A 6000-nucleotide genomic window follows, 5' to 3' on the forward strand; every position below is an offset into this window, starting at 1 on the left:
GCAGCCAAGGGGCACCTCTGGGCAGTTTTCCCTCTGATATTACACCTAAAAAAAGGATTGAAAAACTAAAAGGGGAAAATGGTCTATTCCTGTCCTAAAATTTATGAGCTGATAGAAGCTGTGAACTGAAGCTTGTCTTACACCTGCCCAGGCCTTCTCTGCTGCTGCTCTGCCACTGGGAGGGAAAATGCATCAAAATTAATCAACGTGGCAGCAGCAATGATTGAATCTGAAAACTTCATACACTGCAGTTCAGCAGCCAAATGAGACCAGCCTAAACCCATCAAAAGACTTCCATCATCTGCCTTATGCAGACATGTGGTCACTACCTTATTGCAAACCATTTTCAGTCCCTGGGAGCAGCCATGAGAGACAAACAGCGTGAATTTTATTTCCTTTTCCCCTCAGGAAGGAGTTTGTATTCAGTGCTACAGTGTAGTCTGCTTGCCCTCTGCATAGTTTGTGGACTGGTCCAGAATCACCACAGCTTTAAATCAAATTAAAGGCAATTAAATTAAAAGCCCTCCTAAGCTGCTGATGGAGATACGCTCACATATATCCACTGCTGCTCTAATGAAGTCACAATTAAAGCTGGTCTCAGGGTCCTCCTCAAACACTATTTATTTGCTCAGATTGACCAGTGGGTCTGTCAAGATCTGAAAAACCTCGTGGAGATCAGGGGTGCAAGATTTTCCAAATGCTCGGGAGTTTCTAAATAAAAATTATGTGACAAGTCCAACACCGGGTTTGTTGAGGAAAATTTATGAAAGTCAGTGACTCTAAAGCAGCAGAACAGAGCTTTCATATCTGAAACTTGTTTCAACCTGCACCTGAGTTTCAAGCAGTGAAGCTGAAGAGAGAAGGAAGTTTGAGCAAAAATTCTCAGCATCTCAAGATACCACAAAACTTAATCCAGCTCGGATGGAAAGCTCAGTAGGTTGGATTTTTTTAACCCATGATTGCCGTGGTTGGTTTGCTTTAAAAGACAGGGAACTCTTGGGAATTGCTGTTCTCCAAATCATGCCCTCCCCTGATCACTCCCTGCAGCCCTTCTGGAGGGAACAACCTTCCCAGAGCACTGGGAGCTGAACGTGCAGTCTGGCTGAGCAGAGGGGAGAGCACGACAAGTGGGGAATGTTCCAGGGAAAAATGTTCCTGCAAGGAAGGAAAAGCAGAAATTATTCTGAGATAGCTGCCAAGCAAGTTTGTGTTCCTTCAGGAGGAAGTGTTGTGCTTGAAATTTGTTCTCTGTGCCACCTTGAAAACCCTTTGGAGAGTTCTCTTTGTTCTAAGGAACAGCAAATGGATTTACAGCAATTAAACCAGTTGACAGCTAATATTTCTAAAAACACCAGCAAACACTCTTTGAGGATAAAGCCCCTGCAGACTATTAGGTGTGCATGGTACACCAGGGAGTTTAAAAGAACATAAAACAAAAAGAAAACCTCCAAACAAACCCCTCAACAACTAAAAGAACCCCAAAACAAACAAACAAACAAAAGGACTTGAATTCATTTTTCTATTAACATTGTAACACTGACAGGCTAAATGTCTTTTCCAGACCCAAGAGGATGGTTCTCTTGTGAGGATTTCATGCCAATTAACACCACACACCCAGCAAGAAAAGTTCCATTTACAAAGGCACTGATTTAATTGGAGGTCAAGGTCTTTTAGTGACTCCCCAGTCTGCTTTAATAAGGGGATTTAACAAAGACATTCAAGTTACCTTCTGTGGCTGTATTTATTTAACTGACTTGATGTGGTACAAGCTCTTCACAACAGGAGGAAAACAGCTCCAAGACAGTCAGTGCTTCCTTTCCTCTTCCCTTATTGACTGTTGCTGCCCACACTCCATGGATTTAAATATGCAGGAAGCATGTTCCTGTCAGTGGGAATTCCAAACACGAGCTGAGTGGTAGAAATAATGGAAATAAATTATTACACCCCTCTCTGTTGCCCTTTACCATAAAAATAGTTCATGAAAAATGTAATTAAGTGCTTAAGATCAGGCTGTAATTTCAAAATAGGGCTTGCAAACTGTCCTTTGAAGTGTATCTCACACTCATTAAATTGTGTGCATCGTTCCCACACATGTGCAGTTCCACCTTTTACAGGTTAATTCTGGACAACTGGCTTCCTGCAGAATAATTACTGCACAAAAATGCCTCCATCTCTGCACTGGAGCCATACAGCACTCAGGAACACAAAGGGACAACCAACAGTGGATCAGGACTTGAGGCAAGACCAGGAACATGAGATCTTCAAATGGAAGCAAACTGACAAAATGAGGGTGTGCAAATGTGTGTTTGTGTGGTCACAGGCCCTTAGACTTTCACTTTGGAGCTCTTTCTGTGGACAGATCTTTTTAATCCTATGTTAAATAAATCAAATTCCTGTTCTGAAGTCAAGAAATCCCAGGTTCTTTTATACCCACGTGAAGAACAAACCCCAACAAAACGGTAACAATGGGGAGAAATCCTCTCATGCAAAGGAGTTGGGTTTGCCTTTGAAGCAGAAATGTTGAAAAGGCCTGTACACTTTACTGTATGCAAAAAAAAGTCTTCAAGAAGACAAGAACCCGTTAGAGTTCCCAGTCTCTTGGTATAACTGCAGCAGCCACAGTCCCATTCAGGGGAGATGGTCCTGCTTGTTCACTTGTCTTCCCCCTGATCTTCCCATCCTCTTGAAAGTTTCTCTGGCCATCCAGAAGTTGAGTGTCCCTTAGGGAAGGCAGCAGGCTGTGATTTAATGCCTTGTGACGTGTCCCTCGCCCTGTTAATCAGCTGGGTGAGATGTCAGGTGCAATCACATCAGCCAGTGCAGCAGCTCCCCAGGGGGAGAGGGGGGAGCCCTGCAATGCTGCCTCTGGAGCTGCTTTTCACAGACATGTTGATAACCAGGGCTAATTATTACAATGAGTAGTTTCATAATTGCTTCAGAAATCAGTTACCTCACTGGCAACAAACTGGGGGGGGATTCTCTGGTAGTCAGTGATATAAACAATAGCCCCCAGAATTTTATTACAGCCCCTCTTGGCACGGTGCAGGCCGGTCCAACACAGCATTTTTCATCCTACATGTTGGTACTGCAGTGGTACAGAGGGGTTTTAAATACTAGAACTTCAGTAGGACCCTCAGGATGGGGAGGTGGAGGTGCCTCAGCACCCAGGAGTTGTCCCACACTAACCTGGTGTTACTGTGCAAGGAAGGGTAACTCCTGCCCTGGGTGGGGACAGCTCTGCTTTAGGGATGTCATTAATGTCTGGAGGAACATCTCCACACATCTGCTCATACTGGCTTCTACAATTTTGGGTCTGCCTCATTTCAAAGATGTTAAAGCTGAGTAACATCACAAAAAAAAAAAAAGGGGAACCACAGCATTTCCTCCCTGGGGAGTGTCAGTGAAGTTAATGGGCACAGTGTTGTGAGGCATCACAACCTGAGATGGTTCTACACCTTCTTCTTTAGTAGGATCAAAAAGAAATCCATCTCACAAAAATGGCACAAGAGAAGTCTCTTAAATCTCAAATTTGAAGGGAACTCAAAAGAAAAAGTATGTTTGCTCCAGGCTGTTTTAAATTTTTCAGGAAGTTAATGGCACAAAAAAATAATATGGTAAAAATATTGTCCATGTGGTAACACGTGGAATGTACTATACTCTCCATTTTCTCAGGCTGTGCTACAAGCAAAAAGATATTTTTAGGGATTGTGTGATGGCTGCAGACTAAAAATACAGAAGCCAAAAATGTCTAACAAAACACTTTCAGTAAAAAAAAAATAAATACAAAAATTGAAAATTACTTTTTGTTGTATAGCTATTCTTGGATCCCTAAAAGTGGAACCTTTCCTTTCACCAAAATGACATAGGAGGTCACACTGAAGAGCATCTCTCCCCTGGCTACTGCTCCAGCCAGGGATGGCCCAAGGAAGAGTGTTACAAACTGTACCACTGAGAAGTGTTTTAATGACTAGTTTTTGAGTAGCGTGAATCAGTTAAGATGCACTTTTGATGGCAAAAAAATCCAATCAAACATTAGTTAATGTAAACATTCAGGAAAGCCCTAATGGTTTTCAGTTTGTTTTTAGGCTTGTCACTCTTCAGAAAATCCAGTTTCCTGCAGTATTGTCACTGATAATGTGGTTCCTGGGCATCACTCAGGGCAGGCACTTTATTGGCACTTTTACAAGGCCTTGTCTGGTCCTTTCTGCTGTCACTGGTACCTGGAGTGACAGGGGGCCAAAGCAGGAGGATGCAGGGGCACAACTGCTGAGCTCCAGAATTCCTGCTGAGCTTTCGGGAAGATTTGTGTGCACGCAGCTTTGTGCAGCATAAATGTTCTGTACATTAATAAAGCACAGGCCAAACTCCCTGGATACACTTTCTGAGGTAAAAAATAAATCCATCCCAAAGCCAGTGTTTGACTTTAATTCACACTTACAGTGTAACACCTCAGGGCCTCAGTCTCCCTTTTTCAAACAGGGGAAGGGATAAAACTGCTGTGAGGCTCATGGGCTATAGGATAAGATATCTAGATCAAAATCACTTATTTTGGGAGTAATCTGGTTTGCTATGAAAGATGCTGAATTATCAGTAGTGCTTGCAGGCAATTAAAGTTGTTAATATTCTTTGTACTTGGTGTACAGCTGCCTACGCCTACAAACCCATGAATCACGGGCCTGTAATTCAGTTTCCTGCAGTGAAACCAAGGTATTATTAACATTCCAATAAAGAAAAATCCTCTTAATTCACTACTTATATTTAATGAATTGATTTATAGAATAGAGACAGTGCTGGCACTGCAGAGAGAGTCTCCAATACTTATTGCCACTCCTGGTTTGTGTAACCAGAGTGCTCAGCACCTCAGTTTCTCCACCATTTCACATGGAAATAACCAGAAGCACCAACAGGCTGGAGCTTTAAAGTTAAATGATATTCACTGCAAGAGCTTTCAGCATTTCCATGTTAAAAGGCACAGGCTTTTAAATATTTATTTTTTGACAACACAATAGTGCCTTGATCTGAAGACACACGTAGGTGGCTTGGGGCTATTAAGTGCTGAGGAGGCCTCCAGGAGAGCAGCTCTCTCCTCCTTTGTGTCCTAGGATTAGTTTATGCAAGACAGGTCTTGCAAATACAGAGCAAAGCATAAAACATTCATTCCCTAATTTAAAGCATGAATGAACTTACCCCATAGATAGGAAAACCCTGCATTTGAACTGCCTTGTCTCCCTGGAGTTACTCCTGACAGGCTGCTATCACCAAAGTGATCCCATGCAGTGGTTTGAGTGCTGCAAAGATAAGGTCTGTCTTTGTGAACTCCACTTAATCACATTCCTCTCAGCCCACCTTCTACTCTCAGACTGCCACTCCAGCCCTCCACACACTCTCAAGTCATTATTTCAGTCATAGATAATTTATAGTGCAGTCCAGAGAACAATTAAATCCATAACCTAATCATTGTTTTAACTATGATGAAGATTCACTTGATTTGATTTTTGGTGTCCTCTGTTGCTCTCGCTCCCCTTGCTGTGATACATATTCACTTCATTTTTCAGGAAAGCAATCCAACATTATGAACATTTAGCAGATATGTTTGTAAAGCCATGCTCTTAGTCTAGTATTTCTCCTAGACACAGCAGTAGCAGTGGCAGCTGAGACCCTTTATTAAGGTCCCTGGTGTAGTGTTTCATTTGAAGAGACTGCAGGACGTGATTCAGCGACACGTCAGTGGAACAACATGTGAATGAATCCAGATTTTGCAAAATAGCTGAAACATCCCTGATCTCTGCCCTGATTTCAATGCTTGGACTCGTTTTGCTTTGAGGTGTGCTTTGCTCCTTACTAAAATTCCTGGGATTGCTGCTCCCCGGTGATGTGGTCGCCAGTCAGAAGGTGAGCTGGGGTCACTTCAAGACAAGCCGTGGTTTGTGCTGCTGAGAGATCACCCTGCCTTTTTCTCTCACCAAAACCTCGCATTTTCATCCCCATTTGGACGCGGAG

The sequence above is a fragment of the Pipra filicauda genome, unplaced genomic scaffold, assembly GCF_003945595.2.
Source record: "Pipra filicauda isolate LSUMZ 115617 unplaced genomic scaffold, ASM394559v2 scaffold47_size6085603_pilon, whole genome shotgun sequence".
NCBI classification, from domain to species: domain Eukaryota; kingdom Metazoa; phylum Chordata; class Aves; order Passeriformes; family Pipridae; genus Pipra; species Pipra filicauda.